At 42.5% G+C, this 21,509-nt stretch overlaps 1 protein-coding gene across 2 annotated transcripts in view; it reads right to left on the reverse strand.

The window, feature by feature from the left end:
• Window positions 1–21,509, reverse strand: part of gulp1a (GULP PTB domain containing engulfment adaptor 1a) — a 167,372-nt gene that overhangs the window by 52,551 nt on the left and 93,312 nt on the right. Inside the window, exon 2 of one of the 2 annotated variants that reach the window (XM_045704528.1) lies at window positions 7,162–7,247. The gene's annotated coding sequence lies outside the window, so the exon portion shown is untranslated. Of the gene's footprint in view, window positions 1–7,012; window positions 7,248–21,509 lie in introns of both variants that reach the window. The other variant, XM_045704531.1, reaches the window with a different exon arrangement.

Below are 21,509 nucleotides of genomic sequence, written 5' to 3' on the forward strand. Positions count from 1 at the left end.
CTGGAATTACGTACCTCGTTCAAAACCATGAAGCTGGGAGAGAACATGATATGCTGGTGCAGGACATGAGGCATACAAAGTTACAATTTTAGGACAGCAATTTGATTTACATGTTGAAAACATTTTAAATGTTGATAATTATTGGGCTAACATTCATAACATTTCCCCTAATGTTGTGCGACGTCAATATTAGCCTACCTTCTCTTTCTTTCGATTGTTGCTTCATTCCTTCCTCACTTTCAACACTTAAATGAAATACCTTTGATTGTCCTCATCTTCATCATTGTAATGACAAGTTTGAATAAATTAGGACTACAATAAGATGCAAACGAATTTCACTTCTCTTCACAAAGATTGAAGGGTTATGGTCTGAATAAACAACTGCTATAGCCTACAGCCATCGTGCGTTCTCTCTTTCAAATTGCCTGTGACTTCTATTGGATGAGGTCTTTAACATTCAGTAAACAAGAGATTGCAAAAAAGGTCCTGCAAGCAACTGTAGTCTAGCTTTTCCTGGGACTCCAAGAGCCAAGGACTGTTTTTTTAAGGAGAGTGGCCAGCGGAGCGCAAGTGTATTTTGTGCAAGTTCGAAGTTTATGCACAACCCAACATTCATTAGTTAAATCTAAGGCTAATACTATAATGAATGGCTAGGACATCTATATACACTGCTCAAAAAAATAAAGGGAACACTTAAACAACACATCCTAGATCTGAATGAAAAAAATAATCTTATTAAATACTTTTATCTTTACATAGTTGAATGTGCTGACAACAAAATCACACAAAAATAATCAATGGAAATCCAATTTATCAACCCATGGAGGTCTGGATTTGGAGTCACACTCAAAATTAAAGTGGAAAACCACACTACAGGCTGATCCAACTTTGATGTAATGTCCTTAAAGCAAGTCAAAATGAGGCTCAGTAGTGTGTGTGGCCTCCACGTGCCTGTATGACCTCCCTACAACGCCTGGACATGCTCCTGATGAGGTGGCGGATGGTCTCCTGAGGGATCTCCTCCCAGACCTGGACTAAAGCATCTGCCAACTCCTGGACAGTCTGTGGTGCAACGTGGCGTTGGTGGATGGAGCGAGACATGATGTCCCAAATGTGCTCAATTGGATTCAGGTCTGGGGAATGGGCGGGCCAGTCCATAGCATCAATGTCTTCCTCTTGCAGGAACTGCTGACACACTCCAGCCACATGAGGTCTAGCATTGTCTTGCATTAGGAGGAACCCAGGGCCAACCGCACCAGCATATGGTCTCACAAGGGGTCTGAGGATCTCATCTCGGTACCTAATGGCAGTCAGGCTACCTCTGGCGAGCACATGGAGGGCTGTGCGGCCCCCCAAAGAAATGCCACCCCACACCATGACTGACCCACCGCCAAACCGGTCATGCTGGAGGATGTTGCAGGCAGCAGAACGTTCTCCACGGCGTCTCCAGACTGTCACGTCTGACACATGTGCTCAGTGTGAACCTGCTTTCTTCTGTGAAGAGCACAGGGCGCCAGTGGCGAATTTGCCAATCTTGGTGTTCTCTGGCAAATGCCAAACGTCCTGCACGGTGTTGGGCTGTAAGCACAACCCTCACCTGTGGACGTCGGGCCCTCATACCAGCCTCATGGAGTCTGTTTCTGACCGTTTGAGCAGACACATGCACATTTGTGGCCTGCTGGAGGTCATTTTGCAGGGCTCTGGCAGTGCTCCTCCTTACACAAAGGCGGAGGTAGCGGTCCTGCTGCTGGGTTGTTGCCCTCCTATGGCCTCCACCATGTCTCCTGATGTACTGGCCTGTCTCCTGGTAGCGCCTCCATGCTCTGGACACTACGCTGACAGACACAGCAAACCTTCGTGCCACAGTTCGCATTGATGTGCCATCCTGGATGAGCTGCACTACCTGAGCCACTTGTGTGGGTTGTAGACGCCATCTCATGCTACCACTAGAGTGAAAGCACTGCCCGCATTCAAAAGTGACCAAAACATCAGCCAGGAAGCATAGGAACTGAGAAGTGGTCTGTGGTTACCACCTGCAGAACCACTCCTTTATTGGGGGTGTCTTGCTAATTGCCTATAATTTCCACCTGTTGTCTATTCCATTTGCACAACAGCATGTGAAATGTATTGTCAATCAGTGTTGCTTCCTAAGTGGACAGTTTGATTTCACAGAAGTGTGATTGACTTGGAGTTACATTGTGTTGTTTAAGTGTTCCCTTTATTTTTTTGAGCAGTATATATATACTGAACAAAAATAAAAAACTCAACATGTAAAGTGTTGGTCACATGTTTCATGGGGTAAAATTAAAGATCCCAGAAATGTTCCATACACATAAAAAGCGTATCTATCTCAAATTTTGTGCACAAATTTGTTTACATCCCTGTTACTGAGCATTTCTCCATTGCCAAAATAATCCATCCCCCTGACAGGTGTGGCATATCAAGAAGCTGATTAAACAGCATGCTCACTACACAGGAGCACCTTGTGTTTGGGACAATAAAAGACCACTCTAAAATGTGCAGTGTTGTTACACAACACAATGCCACATATGTTTAAAGTTTTGATGGGACGTGCAATTGGCATGCTGACTGCAGGAATGTCCACCTGAGCTGTTGTCAGAGAATTGAAAGTTAATTTCTCTACCATCAGCTGCCTCCAATGTCATTTTAGAGAATTTGGCAGTACATCCAACCGACCACACAACTGCAGACCACGTGCAACCACACCAGCCCAGGACCTCCACATCCGGCTTTTTCACCTGCGGGATAGTCTGAGACCAGCTAACCGGAAAGCTGATGAAACTGAGTATTTCTGTCTAAAAAAAGCCCTTTTGTGGGGAAAAACAAATTTTGATTGGCTGGACCAGGCTCCCATGTTGGTGGGTCATGCTCCCAGACCCACCCATGGCTGCGCCCCTGCCCAGTCATGTGAAATATTTCAATTGACTGATTTCCTTATATGAACTGTAACGCAGTAAAAACGTTGGAATTGTCGCATGTTGCATTTATATTTTTGTTCAGTATACACAGTACCAGTCAAAAGTTTGGACACATCTACTACTTCAAGAGTTTTTCTTAATTTTTTACTATTTTCTACATAGTAGAATAATAGTGAAGACCTCAAAACTATGAAATAGCTCATACGGAATCATGTAGTAACCCAAAAAAGTATTAAACAAATAAAAATATGTCATATTTCAGATTCTTCAAAGTACCCACCCTTTGCGTTGATGACAGCTTTGCACACATTTGGCATTCTCTCAACCAGCTTCATGAAGTAATCACCTGGAATACATTTAACTTAACAGGTGTGCCTTGTTAAAAGTTAATTTGTGGAATTTCTTTCCTTCTTAATGTGCTTGAGCCAATTAGTTGTGTTGTGACAAGGTAGGGTTGGTAAACAGAAAATAGCCCTATTTGGTAAAATACCAAGTCCATATTACGGCAAGAACAGCTCAAATAAACAAAGAGAAACGACAGTCCATCATTACTTTAAGACATGAAGGTCAGTCAAAAGGGAAATTTCAAGAACTTTGAACGTTTCTTCAAGTGCAGTCGCAAAAACCATCGAGCGCTATGATGAAACTGGCTTTCATGAGGACCACCTCAGGCAAGGAAGACCCAGAGTTTCCTCTGCTGCAGAGGATAAGTTAATTAGAGTTACTAGCCTAAAAAATTGCAGCCCAAATAAATGCGTCACAGATTTCAAGTAACAGACACATCTCAACATCAACTGTTAAGAGGAAACTGCGTGAATAAGGCCTTAATGGTTGAATTGCTGCAAAGAAACCACTGCTAAAGGACACCAATAAAAAGAAGAGACTCGCTTGGGCAAAGAAACATGAGCAATGGACATTAGACCGGTGGAAATCTGTCCCTTGGTCTGATGCGTCCAAATTTGAGATTTTGGATTCCAACCAACGTGTCTATGTGAGATGCAGAGTAGGTGAACAGATGATCTCCGCATGTGTGGTTCCCACCGTGAAGTATGGAGGAGGAGGTGGGATGGTGCTTTGCTGGTGACACAGTTTGTGATTTATTTAGAATTCAAGGCACACATAACCAGCATGGCTACCACAGCATTCTGTAGCGATACGCCATCCCATCTGGTTTGTGCTTAGTGGGACAATAATTTGTTATTCAACAGGACAATGACCCAACAAACCACCAGGCTGTGTCAGGGCTTTTTGACCAAGAGGGAGAGTGATGGAGTGCTGCATCAGGAGACCTGATCTCAACCCAATTGAGATGGTTTGGAATGAATTGGACCGCAGAGTGAAAGAAAAGCAGCCAACAAGTGCTCAGCATATGTGGGAACTCCTTCAAGACTGTTGGAAAAACATAGGATGCCACCTTTCCAACAAGTCAGTTCGTCAAGTTTCTGCACTGCTAGAGCTGCCACGGTCAACTGTAAGTGCTGTTATTGTGAATTGGGAAGGTCTAGGAGCAACAACGGCTCAGTCGCGAAGTGGTAGGCCACACAAGCTCACAATATAGGACCGTAAAAAGTTTGTAAAAATCATCTGTTGTAACATTCACTACCGAGTTCCAAACTGGCTCTGGAAGCAATGTCAACTGTTCGTCGGGAGCTTCATGAAATCGGTTTCCTTGGCCGAGCAGCCGCACACAAACCTAAGATCACCATGCGCAATTCCAAGCGTTGGATGTAGTGGTGTAAAGCTCGTCACCATTGGACTCTGGAGTAGTGGAAACGCGTTCTCTGGAGCTATGAATTACGCTTCACCATCTGGCAGTCCGAAGGACGAATTTGAGTTTGGCGGATGCCAGGAGCACGCTACCTGCCCCAATGCATAGTGCCAACTGTAAAGTTTAGTGGAGGAGGTATAATGGTCTGGGGCAGTTTTTCATGGTTCTGGCTAGTCCCCTTGGTTCCAGTGAAGGGAAATCTTAACGTTAAATCATTCAATGACATTCTAGACGATTCTGGGCTACCAACTTGGGGAAGGCCCTTTCCTGTTTCATCATGACAATGCCCCTGTGCACAAAGCAAGGTCCATACAGAAATGGTTTGTCGAGATCAGTGTGGAGGCCTGATCTCAACCCCATCGAACACCATTTGTGACTCACGACCTGGATTCAGTCTTACGTAGCAAAATGTGAAATGGTGTTTTTTTACATTGGATAAAAGTAGAGACTCAGAGCTACAAAATGGTATATCATACACTGCATCATGGGAAAGTAATTCTGCTTTGAAAGTTGATCAACTTGTAAACTCACTTTTGAGAAAATGGCCTTTGAATGTTTTGGTATCTAGTGAAGAGCTCTTCGTTGTCTACACCCATTCAGCATTGTTCACACCCTCTTAAGCTTTAGCCCCACCCACCTAATTTTGCTCTCGGAGCATTCAGAGCCAACACTTGACGCTCTGGCCGATGATTCGTCTACCTCTGGATAACATGAAAACAGCCTAACCAGCCAGCTAACGTTAGCTAGTTAAACAACAATGAACAAAGTGCCAACAATGCCACAGTGCTGGGAACTAACCAACCAGGTTCAATGTTAGCTAGATAACATTAGACTCTAACTAGAAAAGCAAACAACTCTGGGAAACTAATAATAACGTCTGTTAGGGAGCCAGCCAGCTAACGTTAGCTAGCTAACAGTACAGTTTAGCTTAAGACATGTAGCTAGCTAGCTAGGCTACCACGTTTAAGATCACACACGTCACGTAACGTTAGCTAACAAGCCAGCCAGCTAATGTCAGCTAGTTAAACAACAATGAACAAAGTGCCAACAATGCCACAGCGCTGGGAGCTAACCAACCTGGTTGACTAGAAAAGCAAATGGCTTTGTGAAACAAATAACGTCAGCTAGGGAGCCAGACAGCTGATGTTAGCTAGCTAGCAGTACACTTTAGTTTTAAATGAAACCACTTTCTTTCAAAATTAGAAATGTGTAATATCTGAAAATGTAGCTAGCTAACGCTAGACTATCTTACCTGTATACATAATCATACATGATGGACGCATCTCCCTCCCTGTCAGGAATGCCATACCACGGTTGCCCTTAGTTTGAAGATGTAATCCGGAGACAGGTGTTTTCTCCATCTCTTTAGCCATCATAGTCCAATTCCACTGATTTCAAAACTTGATCCTCCAGAAAGTGGAGAGCAACATTTATGCAGCTCCACTACACAATATATTATTTTAAAAAGCCACGTTCGACAGCATTACCAACACAGACTGACGAGCTCAAATAGACAGAAGCCTTCAATATGACAGACCAATCCAAAATCCTCTCTCGGCATGTCCAACCCACTCATTATCTCAGCCAATCATGGCTAGTGGGAAGGTTGCTAACTTTTTCTGTGGCTTAACCTACAAGGCTCGTAATTTAACACTTTTATTCGTATTTACAGATGGCATACAGGTTTGTTATTAAGGCACATGAAAGTTCACATGTTCGAGAAGGCATTTCTGCCCCAAAAAAAACATTTTGATAAAAAAATATTAGGATGCGCTGTCTGTCCCCACCTCAGCATTGATGATTGATCATGCAGATATCAGAGAGAAGGCCGTAGAGAAGCCAGATTTAGACATCACATATAGGCTAATTTAACAGTTCAATTTCACATCATGCTGTTCATTGAAATCATTTAATATACTTTACTGGTTTCTCACAGTTATTTATCCCGGGAAAAGGAAGTGGGTTTGGCCGAGAAATCTCTTTAAATCTCGGAGACCCAGTTCCCGCTATTCAACCCTAGTAGAGATGCCTGGTGGGTGAGACCTTTGGCTGACTCGTGTCATTATTACGATGCCTTAGTGATGGCCGGGGACCTTGAGACCGGGCTGCAGGGGAGGGCTTATCGGACAGAGAATTGAGCCATGACTAAGGTTGGAGAAGTTGAACAATCCTTCTTAATAGTTTATCTCCTGGGCTAGCAATTTTCTTTGTGCTCACATAAGCAAAAAAGAAAAGTAGTATCCCCTTGTGATTTCTAATAACAGTATGTGGGATAAAAATAATAATATTAAAAGGCTACACATACATTCCAGTGGTGCCTCCAATTTTGTTACCCACTCTATGGCCTGCTTTGTAACACCAAGCACATAAAGATTGCTTTGGGAGCTCCTCGGGTGAGCTAGATTTGAAGATGAGCAGTAATCCGATGGCTCCACAGCGGATAAGGTGCCTTACCGATACTTTTGATTGTGAATGACCAGGATCCACTGTTGGGCCTCACTCATCTAATGGCCTCAGAATTCTCATGAGTGCTGTGTCTTCTGTGGGGGGGAAGAAGAGAAAGAGAAGAAAGGTTAGTCCTACAGCATTGAGGCTTTGGGAATACTGAATTGATTCTGTACCATCATCTGCCATTGGTCGATACCACACTGCAACAAGAGAATATAGCCTACATAAACAAAAGAAGTACAGATCCTTTTGAAAACAACAGTTTGAGTTGGTTATCCAGCTGAAACCTGTAGATTCTGGTAATGTTTAAATAGCGCCCTGTGTCAAATACCTCAGAAAAAAACTGACAGGCATACAGTGCCTTCAGAAATATTCACACCTCTTTACTTTTTCCACATTCTGTTGTGTTACAGCCTGAATTTAAAATGGATTAAATTGTGATTGTGTGGCACTGGCCATCACACAATATCCCATAATAACAAAGTTGAATTATGTTGTAAGAAATAAAACCAACATAAAAAAATGAAAAACTGAAATGTCTTGAGTCCATAAGCATTCAACCCCTTTATTATGGTAAACCTAAATAATTTCAGGAGTACCAAAGTCACATAATATGTTTCATAGACTTCCTCTGTGTGAAATAATAGTGTGTAACATGATTTTTGTATGACTACCTCATCTCTGTACCCCACACATCTGTAAGGTCCCTCAGTTGGACATTGAATTTCAAACACAGATTCAACCACAAAAACCAGGGAAGATTGTCCAATGCCTCGCAAAGAAGGGCACCTATTGGTAGATGGGTAAAAAAAAAGTAATATCCCTTTGAGAGTTTAATGGCTGTGATAGGAGAAATATGAGGATGTTCACTATATACACAAGTATGTGGACACCCCTTCAAATTAGTGGATTTGGCAATTTCAGCCACACCTTTTGCCGACATGTTTATCAACTCTAGCACACAGCCATACAATCTCCATAGACAAACATTGGCAGTAGAATGGCCTTACTGAAGTGCTCAGTTACATTCAACGTTGGACCGTCATAGGATGCCACCTTTCCAACAAGTCAGTTCGTCATATTTCTGCCCTGCTAGAGCTTCCCCGGTCAACTGTAAGTGTTGTTATTGTGAAGTGGAAACGCAGCCGCAAAGTGGTGGGCCACACAAGCTCACAAAACGAGACTGCCAAGTGCTGAAGCGAGTGACGCGTAAAAATCGTCTGTCCTCGGTTGTGCCAACTGTACAGTTTGGTGGAGGATGAATAATGGTGTGGGGCTGTTTTTCAGGGTTTGGGCTAGGCCCCTTAGTTCCAGTGAAGGGAAATCTTAACGCTACAACATACAATGACATTCTAGACGATGCTGTGCTTCCAACTATGTAGCAAAAGTTTGGGGAAGGCCTTTTCCTGTTTTAGCATGACAATGTCCCCGTGCCCAAAGCGAGTTCCACACAGAAATGGTTTGTCAAGATCGGTGTGGAAGAACTTGGCTAGCCCGCACAGAGCCCTGACCTCAACCCCATTGAACACCTTTGGGATGAATTGGAACGGCGACTGCGAGCCAGGCCTAATCACTCAACATCAGTGGAAGCACAGAATATAAATATTCCAAAACATGTATCTTGTTTGCAACAAGGCACTAAAGTAATACTGCAAAAAATATGGCAAAGCAATTCACTTTTGAGTACAAAGTGTTATGTTTGGGGAAATCCAATACAACACATTACTGAGTATTACTCTCCATATTTTCAAGCATATTGTGGCTGCAACATATGGGTATGCGTGTAATTGTTAAAAACTGGGGAGTTTTCAATCTGCTTTCCACCAGACACTGGGAGATTAATTCACCTTTCAGCAGGTCAATAACCTAAAACACAAGGCCAAATACATTTTCCTGAGTTAAAGTGTTGACTTAAATCTGCTTAAAAAATGTTGGCAAGACCTGAAAATAGTTTTGCCACCGCCAAATGTACCTGAATGTCGAGCCCTGAATATGTTCTTGGCCTTGAATAGTGTTAATGCGCCATTCTACTTCCTTCACAGTCACATATTCTGAAATTAATATTTCAATATTCAGTTTATACCCCTAAGTTGTAAAAAGTTAAGGTTTTGCTTCAGTGCTGACATGCTATACATTTCACAACCAAGCCATATTGTTTGAAATTCAAGTTTCAAGTTGTAGAACTATTTGAGGGCCTCATTTGTTCAAATGAGACTTTAGTATCTCAATACTGCCTTGGGACTGATGGAGACCTCCAACACATCTGCTATTCAGCAGCTGCTTGTGTGTGAACAGAAGGAGCCTGCAGCATCGGCATACCCAAAACTTCTACAGGGAGACATTGTTAATGCATTGTCCTAGGGCCCTCTCCCTGGCTGCTTCATTGGTCCTGCCGCAGTCATCACATTCAGACCCTCCAGCTAACGGGACAGTGCGACTTAAATGTGAATCTGGCAGACCCTGACTCCATGGTTTCTTGTCGGCAGGAAATAATAAGGCGTAATGTTGCACAAGAACAAATCACATAGTTCTAAATGCAAGCCCTGCTGAGCCAAGGCAAGCACCTTTCAGAGACGCGTTTAATTCCATTATGAGAATAGACCACCTGGGAGCAGAAGGGGGTTACATTTTCTAACAAAAACATGGATTAAAAGAACAAAAGAAATGCAGTTCCGTAAGTCTCCTTAGAAAATATAGGCAGTATGTGCATAGAATACTCTTAATGAAGAACGACACAGCAACATGATGAGAGTATTGCAACTACAACCACCAACTTCAAACTGTAGAAATAGAGTGTCAAAACCGGATCCCCATAGTCCTTAGATGAGTTCCTTGAACATAGCAAAAGTCATTGGCAACAAGCCAATATTCCTACTCGGTGCAAGGTATCCATCTTTGTATATTTGAGTAAGTGCAGTATGAAAACCCCACAGGGACTTAAATATGCAGGGCCAACAGCACACTGGCTTTAAAAATAAGCATTGGAAAAAAGTTATTTCCCTTTCATCTCATTCTCATACATTGTGAAATTGTTTCGCCTGCTGTTCTTTACATTCCAAAAGGTGTTAGACGTGATGTGGCAACATCAGTTATTCTTCCAAGCATCTGGACAGGTTTGTGTGTTTGAGCCCCAGCAGCAGCTCCACTGCCTGAGGGCTGCTGCCGGGGGTAGATAAGAGGCTGAGGCAGAGCTAGGCAGGCCATCCTTTAGCCAGCTCAGCTCCTGAGGGGAAGACCCCGGCCTGCCCCGTCAGGGTCCTACTAGTGTGGAGGGGGGCCAAGCATTCTAAAATACACCCCAAAACTTACTGGAAGCTAGCTGAGGCTAAAACTGGCATCATACGCATTACTGTTGCCAATTATAAAAACATGACAAAAGTCAACCCATATAACCATTGAAAATACACTGTTGTATAAAGCAATGTTGTGCAGATGCAAATGTATTGACTCCAAGCCCCAGGACTTTATAAATAGCTTATGCTGTTTTACTTTTTTATAGTAGCAAATAAAACTATATTGACGATGAATAAAACAGCTTTTAAAGCACTGAGGGACAGTATGCGTGAAGACAAAGCAATGTGCTAAACAATACGCTGCATGAAAAACCATTCTTGAGCCTTCACTTATTCCTCCCAACCTGGGACCACAGAGGCTTTATAAATGCATACTTTCACCATGCAAAACAAGTAGCCAATCTGTGGTGAAACGTAATCTACTTCATTTACTACAACCAAGTCAACAGGAGGATCGAGCAGTCATATTGCATGTATCACACATTACCTTTAAAGATATTAGCTCAACCCCCTGCTCCACTCAAGACTGCTCTTCAAAAGCCAAGGTATGCTACACAACCCTGTGCACCGCTCTTGCATGCATTAGAAGAGAGTGGGTTTGTACAGAGGTATGGGCCGCACTGCAACCTACCTGACCCATTTAAAAGATAATTGATTTAATATGTCAACTGCAGTCAAGAGAGGTTGGACTGTAATTCCATGGGAGCAAAGTAGAATTAATCCGACTCAATCCTTCAATTGCAGACAGCGACCCAACAGACTTGTGTTATTGATTAAACACTACCTGCACTCTTTAATTTAGAATCAACAGAGCTGCCCATGCATGCTGCTAGTTCCAACAGTGTTCTCATCTCCCACTGTGTTTAATGTGCAAAACTACAGTAAACATTTTTGCCCAAAGCTTGTGGCGAACTGGATATTGCGAACTGAATGCTAAAAAGATGTATGCTCCATAGGTAAACATAAAATAACTACTGGCATATACAGTACATCAAATATTTTACGTGATTAGCTAAACGATTAGCTAAATGACACATACTGAACTCTTTGTTATCTACATTGGGTGAATGGCAAAACACTGAAACACATGCTGCTTGATCAAATCAAATCAAATGTTACTTGTCACAAGCGCTGAATACAACAGGTGTAGACTTTACATTGAAAAGTTTACAGCGGCTTGCGAAAGTATTCACCCCCTTTGGCATTTTGCTTATTTTGTTGCTTTACAACCTGGAATTAAAATTAATTTGGGGGGGTTTGTATCATTTGATTTACACAACATGCCTACCACTTTGAAGAAGCAAAATATTTTTTATTGTGAAACAAACAATAAATACGACAAAAAAACTGAAAACTTGAGCGTGAATAACTATTCACACCCCCAAAGTCAATACTTTGTAGAGCCACCTTTTGCAGCAATTACAGCTGCAAGTCTCTTGGGGTATGTCTCTATAAGCTTGGCACATCTAGCCACTGGGATTTCTGCCCATTCTTCAAGGCAAAACTGCTCCAGCTCCCACAAGTTGGATTGGTTTCGCTGGTGTACAGCAATATTTAAGTCATTCCACAGATTCTCCATTGGATTGAGGTCTGGGCTTTGACTAGGCCATTGCAAGACATTTAAATGTTTCCTCTTAAACCACTCGAGGGTTGCTTTAGCAGTATGCTTAGGGTCATTGTCCTGCTGGAAGATGAACCTCCGTCCCAGTCTCAAATCTCTGGAAGACTGAAACAGGTTTCCCTCAAGAATTTCCCTGTATTTAGTGCCATCCATCATTCCTTCAATTCTGACCAGTTTCCCAGTCCCTGCCGATGAAAAACATCTACACAGCATGATACTACCACCACCATGCTTCACTGTGGGGATTGTATTCTCGAGGTGATGAGAGGTGTTGGGTTTGCACCAGACATGGTGTTTTCCTTGATGGCCAAAAAGTTCAATTTTAGTCTCATCTGACCAGAGTACCTTCTTCCATATGTTTGGGGAGTCTCCCAATGGCTTTTTTTCAAGGAAACTCTTCCATAAAGCTCAGCTCTGTGGAGTGTACGGCTTTAAGTGGTCCGATGGACAGATACTCCAATCTCCGCTGTGGAGCTTTGCAGCTCCTTCAGGGTTATCCTCTCTTGGCAGGTTTGTTGTGGTGCTATATTCTTTCAATTTTGTAATAATGGATTTAATGGTCCTCCGTGGGATGTTCAAAGTTTCAGATATTTTTTAACTTAAACCCCGATCTGTACTTCTCCACAGCGTTGTCCCTGACCTGTTTGGAGAGCTCCTTGGTCTTCATGGTGCCGCTTGCTTGGTGGTGCCCCTTGCTTAGTGGGTTGCAGACTCTGGGGCCTTTCAGAACAGGTGTATATATACTGAGATCATGTGACACTTATATTGCACACTGATGGACTTTATTTAACTTATTATGTGACTTCTGATGGTAATTGGTTGCACCAGATCTTATTTAGGGGCTTAATAGCAAAGGGGGTGAATACATATGCATGCACGAATTTTCCATTTACATTTTTTTAAAGTGTTTGAAACAAATTTGGACTATTTTGTGTATGTCCATTATATGAAATCCAAATAAAAATATATTTAAATCACAGGTTGTAATGCAACAAAATAGGAAAAACGCCAAGGGGGATGAATACTTTTGCCAGGCACTGTACGTACAAGCACTTAACCAACAATGCAGTTAAGAAAAATAAGTATTAAGTAAAAAAAATTAAAGTAACAAACAATTAAAGAGCAGCAGTAAAATAACAATAGCGAGGCTATATACATAGGGTACCGGTACAGAGTCAATGCACGGGGGCACCGGTTAGTCGAGGTAATTGAGGTAATATGTACATGTAGGTAGAGTTAAAGTGACTATGCATAGATAATAAACAGAGAGTAGCAGCAGTGTAAAAGAAGGGGGGGCAATGCAAATAGTCTGGGTAGCCATTTGATTAGCTGTTCAGGAATCTTATGGCTTGGGGGTAGAAGATGTTAAGAAGTCTTTTGGACCTAGACTTGGCGCTCCGTGTGGTAGCAGAGAAAACACTCTATGACTAGGGTGGCTGGAGTCTTTGACAATTTTTAGGGCCTTCCTCTTACACCGCCTAGCATAGAGGTCCTGGATCGCAGGAAGCTTGGCCCCAGTGATGTACTGGGCCGTACACACTACCCTCTGTACCAGTCGAGCAGTTGCCATACCAGGCAGTGATGCAACCAGTCAGGAAGCTCTCGATGGTGCAGCTGTAAAACCTTTTGAGGATCTGATGACCCATACCAAATCTTTTCAGTCTCCTGAGGGGGAATAGGCTTTGTTGTGCCCTCTTCACGACGGACTTGGTGTGAATTGGACCATGATAGTTTGTTGTTGATGTGGACGCCAAGGAACTTGAAGCTCTCAACCTGCTCCATTACAGCCCTGTCGATGAGAATGGGGGCATGCTCGGTCCTCTTTTTCCTAAAGTCCACAATCATCTCCTTTGTCTTGATCACGTTGGGGGAGAGGTTGTTGTCCTGGCACCACACGGCCAGGTCTCTGACCACCTCCCTATAGGCTGTCTCATCGTTGTCGGTGATCAGGCCTACCACTGTTGTGTCATCTGCAAATTTAATGGTAGTGTTGGAGTCGTGCCTGGCCATGCAGTCATGAGTGAACAGGGAGTACAGGAGGGGACTGAGCACGCACCCCTGAGGGGCCCCGTGTTGAGGATCAGCGTGGCAGATGTGTTGTTACCTACCCTTACCACCTGAGGGCGGCCCGTCAGGAAGTCCAGGATCCAGTTGCAGAGGGAGATGCTTAGTCCCAGGGTCCTTAGCTTAGTGATGAGCTTTGAGGGCACTATGATGTTGGAAGCTGAGCTGTAGTCAATGAATAGCATTATCACATAAGTGTTCATTTTGTCCATGTGGGAAAGGGCATTGTGGAGTGCAATAGAGATTGGATTATCTGTGGATCTGTTGGGGCGGTATGCAAATTGGAGTGGATCTAGGGTTTCTGGAATAGTGGTGTTGATGTGAGCCATGACCAGCCTTCCAAAGCATTTCATGGCTAAAGACATGAGTGCTACGGGTCCGTCGTCATTTAGGCAGGTTACCTTAGTGTTTCTGGGCACAGGGACAGTGGTGGTCTGCTCGGGGTACACATCCTGGTAATCCGTCTGGCCCTGCGGTCTTGTGAATGTTGACCTGTTTAAAGGTCTTACTCAGATCGGCTATGGAGAGCGTGATCACACAGTCATCCGGAACAGCTTATGCTCTCATGCATGTTTCAGTATTACTTGCCTCAAAGCGAGCATAGACTTAATTTAGCTCGTCTGGTTGTCTCGTGTTACTGGGCAGCTCGCGGCTTCGCGGCTGTGCTTCCCTTTGTAATCTGTAATAGTTTGCAAACCCTGCCACATCCGACGAGCGTCGGAGCCAGTGTAGTACGATTCAATCTTAGTCCTGTATTGACGCTTTGCCTGTTTGATGGTTCATCAGGGGGCATAACGGGATTTCTTGTAAGCTTCCTGGTTAAAGTCCCACTCCTTGAAAGTGGCAGCTCTACCCTTTAGCTCAGTGTGGATGTTGCATGTAATCCATGGCTTCTGTTTGGGGTATGTACCTACAGTCACTGTAGGGAAAACGTCATCGATCCATTTATTGATGAAGCCACTGACTGACGTGGTGTACTCCTCAATGCCATCGGAAGAATCCAGGAAAATATTCCAGTCTGTGCTAGCAAAACAGTCCTGTAGTTTAGCATCTGCTTCATCTGACCACTTTTTTATTGACCGAGTCACTGGTGCTTCCTGCTTTAGTTTTTGCTTGTAAGCAGGAATCAGGAGGATAAAATTATGGTCAGATTTGCTAAAATTGAGGGCAAGGGAGAGCTTTGTACACGTCTCTGTGTGTGGAGTAAAAGTGGTCTAGAGTTTTTTTTCCCTCTGGTTGCACATTTAACATGTAAATGTATCCTTGAAAAAAGTATTCCTGCAATTGCAACCACGGGGCAAATAAAGTTTAAAACTTAAGAAAAAGCACAGTGATATACTGATCAAAGCAGGTAATTCCTAACTGTCTTGTAATCTAAGGGTTTCAAAACCTTAGTTAAACCTGTTCCTTGAAATAACATGTGAACGTCTGTTTAAAAAATATATATTATTATTATTTAACCTTTATTTAACCAGGTAGTCTAGTTGAGAACAAGTTCTCATTTACAATTGCGACCTGGCCAAGATAAAGCAAAGCAGTCCAACACAAACAACAACACAGAGTTACACATGGAATAAACAAACATGCAGTCAATAATACAATAGAAAAGGTCTCTATACAGTGTGTGCAAATGAGGTAGGATAAGGGAGGTAAGGCACTAAATAGCCCATAGTGGCAAAATAATTACAATATAGCAATTAAACACTGGAGTGATAGATGTGCAGAAGATGATTGTGCAAGTAGAGATAGTGGGGTGCAAAGGAGCAAAATAAATAACAGTATGGGGGATGAGGTAGTTGGGTGGGCTATTTACAGATGGGCTATGTACAGGTGCAGTGGTCTGTGAGCTGCTCTGACAGCTGGTGCTTAAAGTTAGTGAGGGAGATATGAAACTCCAGCTTCAGTGATTTTTGCAGTTTATTCCAGTCTTTGGCAGCAGAGAACTGGAAGGAAATGCGGCCAAAGGGGGAATTGGCTTTGGGGGTGACCAGTGAGATATACCTGCTGGAGCGCGTGCTACGGGTGGGTGCTGCTATGGTGACCAGTGAGCTGAGATAAGGTAGGGCTTTACCAAGCAAAAACATAGATGACCTGGAGCCAGTGGATTTGGCGATGAATATGAAGCGAGGGCCAGCCAACGAGAGCATACAGGTTGCAGTGGTGGGTAGTATATGGGGCTTTGGTGACAAAACGGATGGCACTGTGATAGACTGCATCCAATTTGCTGAGTAGAGTGTTGGAGGCTATTTTGGAAATGACATCACTGAAGTCAAGGATCTGTAGGATAGTCAGTTTTACGAGTATATGTTTGGCAGCACGATTGAAGGATGCTTTGTTGCGAAATAGGAAATATTTCATTTTGGATTGGAGATGCTTAATGTGAGTCTGGAAGGAGAGTTTACAGTCTAACCAGATACCTAGGTATTTGTGGTTGTCCACATATTCTAAGTCAGAACCGTCCAGAGTAGTGATGCTGGACGGGCAGGCAGGTGTGGGCAGCGATCGGTTGAAGAGCATGCATTTCATTTTACTTGCATTTAAGAGCAGTTGGAGGCCACGGAAGGAGAGTTGTATAGCATTGAAGCTCGTCTGGAGGTTAGTTAACACAGTGTCCAAAGAAGGGCCAGAAGTATACAAAATGGTGTCGTCTGCGTAGAGGTCGATCAGAGAATCACCAGCAGCAAGTGCAACAACATTGATGTATACAGAGAAAAGAGTTGGCTCGAGAATTGAACCCTGTGGCACCCCCATAGAGACTGCCAGAGGTCTGGACAACAGGCCTTCTGAATTCACACACTGAACTCTGTCTGAGAAGTAGTTGGTGAACCAGGTGAGGCAGTCATTTGAGAAACCAAGGCTGTTGAGTCTGCTGATAACAATGTGGTGATTGACAGAGTTGAAAACCTTGGCCAGGTTGATGAATACACGTGCACGGTATTGTCTCTAATCGATGGCGGTTATGATATTGTTTAGGACCTTGTGCGGGGCTAAGGTGCACCCATGACCAGCTCAGAAACCAGATTGCATAGCGGAGAAGGTACGGTGGGATTCGACATGGTTGGTGATCTGTTTCTTAACTTGGCTTTCGAAGACCTTAGAAAGGCAGGGTAGGATAGATATAGATCTGCAGCAGTTTGGGTCTAGAGTGTCTCCCCCTTTGAAGAGGGGGATGACCGTGGCAGCTTTCCAATCTTTGGGGATCTCAGACGATACAAAAGAGGCTAGTAATAGGGGTTGCAACAATTTCGGCAGATAATTTTAGAAAGAGAGGGTCCAGATTGTCTAGCCAGGCTGATTTGTAGGGGTCCAGATTTTGCAGCTCTTTCAGAAAATCAGCTATCTGGATTTGGGTGAAAGAGAAATGGGGAGGCTTGGGCAAGTTTCTGTGGAGGTTGCAGGGCTGTTGACCGGGGTAAGGGTAGCCAGGTGGAAAGCATGGCCAGCTGTAGAAAAATGCTTATTGAAATTCTCAATTATCATGGATTTATTGGTGGTTACAGTGTTTCCTAGCCTCAGTGCTGTGGGCAGCTGGGAGGAGGTGCTCTTATTCTCCATGGACTTCACAGTGTCCCAGAACTTTTTGGAGCTTGTGCTTCAGGATGCAAAGTTCTGTTTGAAAAAGCTAGCCTTTGCTTTCCTAACTGCCTGTGTATATTGCTTCCTAACTTCCCTGAAAAGTTGCGTATCGCGGGGGCTATTCGATGCTAATGCAGTACACCACAGGATGTTTTTGTGCTGGTCAAGGGCAGTCAAGTCTGGAGTGAACCAAGGGCTATATCTGTTCCTGGATCTACATTTTTTGAATGGGGCATGCTTATTTAAGATGGTGAGAAAAGCACTTTTAAAGAATAATCAGGCATCCTCTACTGTCGGAATGAGGTCAATATCCTTACAGGATACCCAGGCCAGGTCGATTAGAAAGGCCTCCTCGCTGAAGTGTTTAGAGGTTTAATCAGCTAAAGATTGACATTGTGGCTTTTCTACATCACTTGACATCTATAACAGTGCAAAATATAGGCCACCTTAAATCACTTTAGCCTTTTTCTATAATTTTTTCTGTCCAGCCTCTAAACCAATGTCATGTATAGGCCTATACATGTAGGTGTGGATATTTTCTTTCATCAAATCTTCCATGATAGTTATTTCTACTCTTCTTGGTATGGTTAGTCCTAGGTCCATTGCCTGGTCCTACGTCCTATGCCTGATCCTAGGTCCTACAAGATAATGTGCGTTGACCATTTCACTACATTCTAATACGTACTTGCAAAGCCTGAACTTCAGTTCAGTATTGGAATCTGTATAGGCCTACAGGTCCTACACCAACTTTAAAGTTTAGTATACGGACAGGCAGACGCCCAACTCAATCTGCATTGGGGTTATCTTTTTTTCAGTCAGTAAGCAGACTAGCTTTGACAGAGTGTGGCCTTACAGTGAACTGTGTGAGCAAACACAACTTCAACTGATTTTCAACTTGTCTTATTTTGAACATTAGCTTCAAAATTGGCACTTGAGCCCTAATAGAATCCTTGAAACATCAAAGGGGATGGTAGATGTGAGGCTGGACAAAGGACAACTTAGTTCAAGGCCTTAACATATTTACTTCCCTTAGCAGAATTTACTAATCAATATCTCAGACAGTGTTTTTTATGTATCAGTTTAACTAGTGAAATATATTGTGCTTATGGAAAGATAGCACAAGGTCAAAAAGAAGCACAAAAACACTGAAAGGGCCACTTTGCCACCAGGAGTAAACCTTACAGTGCATTTGTCACTAACAGATATAACATACAAGATAACCTTGCCTATGTCTTGTTTATTTGTTGTGACACAATACCTTCGAAGCTCACGTGGCCAGTAAACAGCATATCAAAACATCTGGAAAATCCAACATAAAGTGTGCCCTTCAGTTTTGAGAAGGTCATATGCTGTACAAGAGATCTATTTGGGACCTTGAGACTTTTGAAGTGAGCAGCTATTTAAATGTGTATATCAATTACTGTCACCGCTGTTCACCATGCAGGCACTCCTAGAACTAGATTTATGCAGAACATTTGGCTCTATGGGGCATATTATGCGTAATACTGTGCTAAGGAAAACAGAAACATGGATAACTTGATAAATAGTAAATCAGTCACGGATCTAGTCAAAGTGCTGCTTTGGACAGTTGCTTGAAGTTTTTAGATTTGTTAATCAATAATGTATTTCCCAAACAGAGTAATTTTTTAAGTTAAAATAAAAAGCATATGGAAAACAGCCTGCATATCTTAAAGGGACATTTGGCTTTTTTACAACCAAATCTCAATTCTTTATCTAAAGAGATGTAATAGAATGATCCAGACACGCTTTCTTACAATTTCACTTGTTTTTGAGAAACTTACCCCAACCAGGGATTAATTTCCTCATCCTAGTTGTGCAGTACGGGGGCTCTGAAGAAAACATGAACAAAGGCTCCAAAAACACCAAATACGTCCTTTAAGAAACTGAACAGCTATTAGTATAGTGATACAGTTCTTTAGATGTTGTACACATGAAATTGTGTCATTCCAAACTTTATCCGCAAAGTTATATTCCATATTGTTGAAACTTCAGCGATACCTCTCCGTCCATTCTACAGGTAACTGCAAAAATAAAGGAAACACTTGAGTAAATGAGGGACACAAAGTAGAAAGCAGGTGCTTCCACACAGGAATTTCCAGACACTTGTAGAATCTATGCCAAGGCGCATTGAAGCTGTTCTGGCAGCTCGTGGTGGCCCAACTCCCTATTATGATACTTTATGTTGGTGTTTCTTTCATTTTGGCAGTTAACTGTAGCAGCAGAGAATGGAACAGCTGGATAGGGAAAACAGCTCTAGTCACACAAAATGGAATATAACTCTGCGGATAAAGTTCGGAATGACAATTTCATGTGTACAACATCTAAAGACCTGCATCACTATGCTGAGAACATTTCCGTTTCTAAAAGGATGTATTTTAGTGTTTTTAGAGCATTTTATAATGTTTTTTAGAGCCCCTGTATTACACAACAAGGCTGAGGAAATGAATCGCTGGTCAGGGTAAGTTTCTCAAAAACAAGTGAAATTGCCAAAGAAATAAGTGTCTGGATGCTATTTACATCAAAAATGTTGATTTGGTTGTAGAAAAGCTAACTTCTTTAATTGTATTATCAAAGACTTGAGATCACTGAGCAATATGCATTAACACAAAAAGCAACAAAACATTTGGGTCAAAATAAGACCAGTATTCTCATGGAAGGAAAAATATGTACATTAGATGGAGGGATTGATAGAGGATGTTCAAGATGTTCAAACCAACAGGGACTCTGGATCATCTGTTTGGTCCATTGCCGATGTTACTGCATGGTACATTACATACTGTGACAAATAAACATTGCTATTTCATTTGACAGTCAAGGTGAAGTCATATCTATCACAGACTTTTAAACTCCAAGGCCACTAAGAAAAACAGACAAAGACAAATAACTGTGCAGCTTATCCACCCAGAGTGAATCCACTGAATCAGTGCAGAAGTCCAGTGTAGAATATAATAGTCCTCCGTTTCAGGTCATTGGATTTCACTGAGAGCTAGACCAGCTGAATAAGTCAGAATGTAAGAATTTATACATTGTGTCCATGTTCTGAATCAAGGCCATGCAGAATGTGTATAGCAGCACCAGCTGTGTAAGACTTCACTAGGCAGCATCATTTTCTTGAGGACTAATGGTTCAAATGAGCAGTCCTCATTTTAGATGGTTAACTCTCTCCTTCAGCAATTGACATTGGACTCATTTTGCAGCGATATTTAATTGCCAACAATATTTCTTAGCCTAGGTTCTCATTAGCCAACAGCTTAATTCTGTATCTCACTACTTTAATTGATTTGATAACCTAGAACTGGTGTAGGGTTTCACAAAACATTGCAATTGATCATATATAATTCACATCATGGTTAAGGATAATGAACTTGCTTTCTATTTATGATGTTGTCAAAATACATTATTAGTTGCAGACCACAAAGCAAGCGCACAACTCATTTTTCCTTTACAGAGACAACACTAGCCAAAACAAGATTTTAATCAGTGTAGATGACAATAAATATGTGCCATCAAAATATTGCCATCAATATTTTAGATTGCTAATATTGTTAGCTCCAAAAGAACTGGAAAGAATCACGAGGGCAGCTGGCAAGCCAACAAGTAGAAAAGCTCAAATAATTTGTCTTAACTCATGATAATGTTAATTTGTGAAGATGAGCCAATTTTGACAGACCACTCACTCACGATTGGCTGACGACTCACTCAAGTAGATTACAAATCTGTTTCAAGTAATACAACTCGAACAATTGCTCAAAGTGTGTCTGTAACGTGGAACATGCAAC

This window comes from Salmo salar, chromosome 21 (genome assembly GCF_965601325.2).
Source record: "Salmo salar chromosome 21, fSalSal1, whole genome shotgun sequence".
Lineage (NCBI taxonomy): Eukaryota > Metazoa > Chordata > Actinopteri > Salmoniformes > Salmonidae > Salmo > Salmo salar.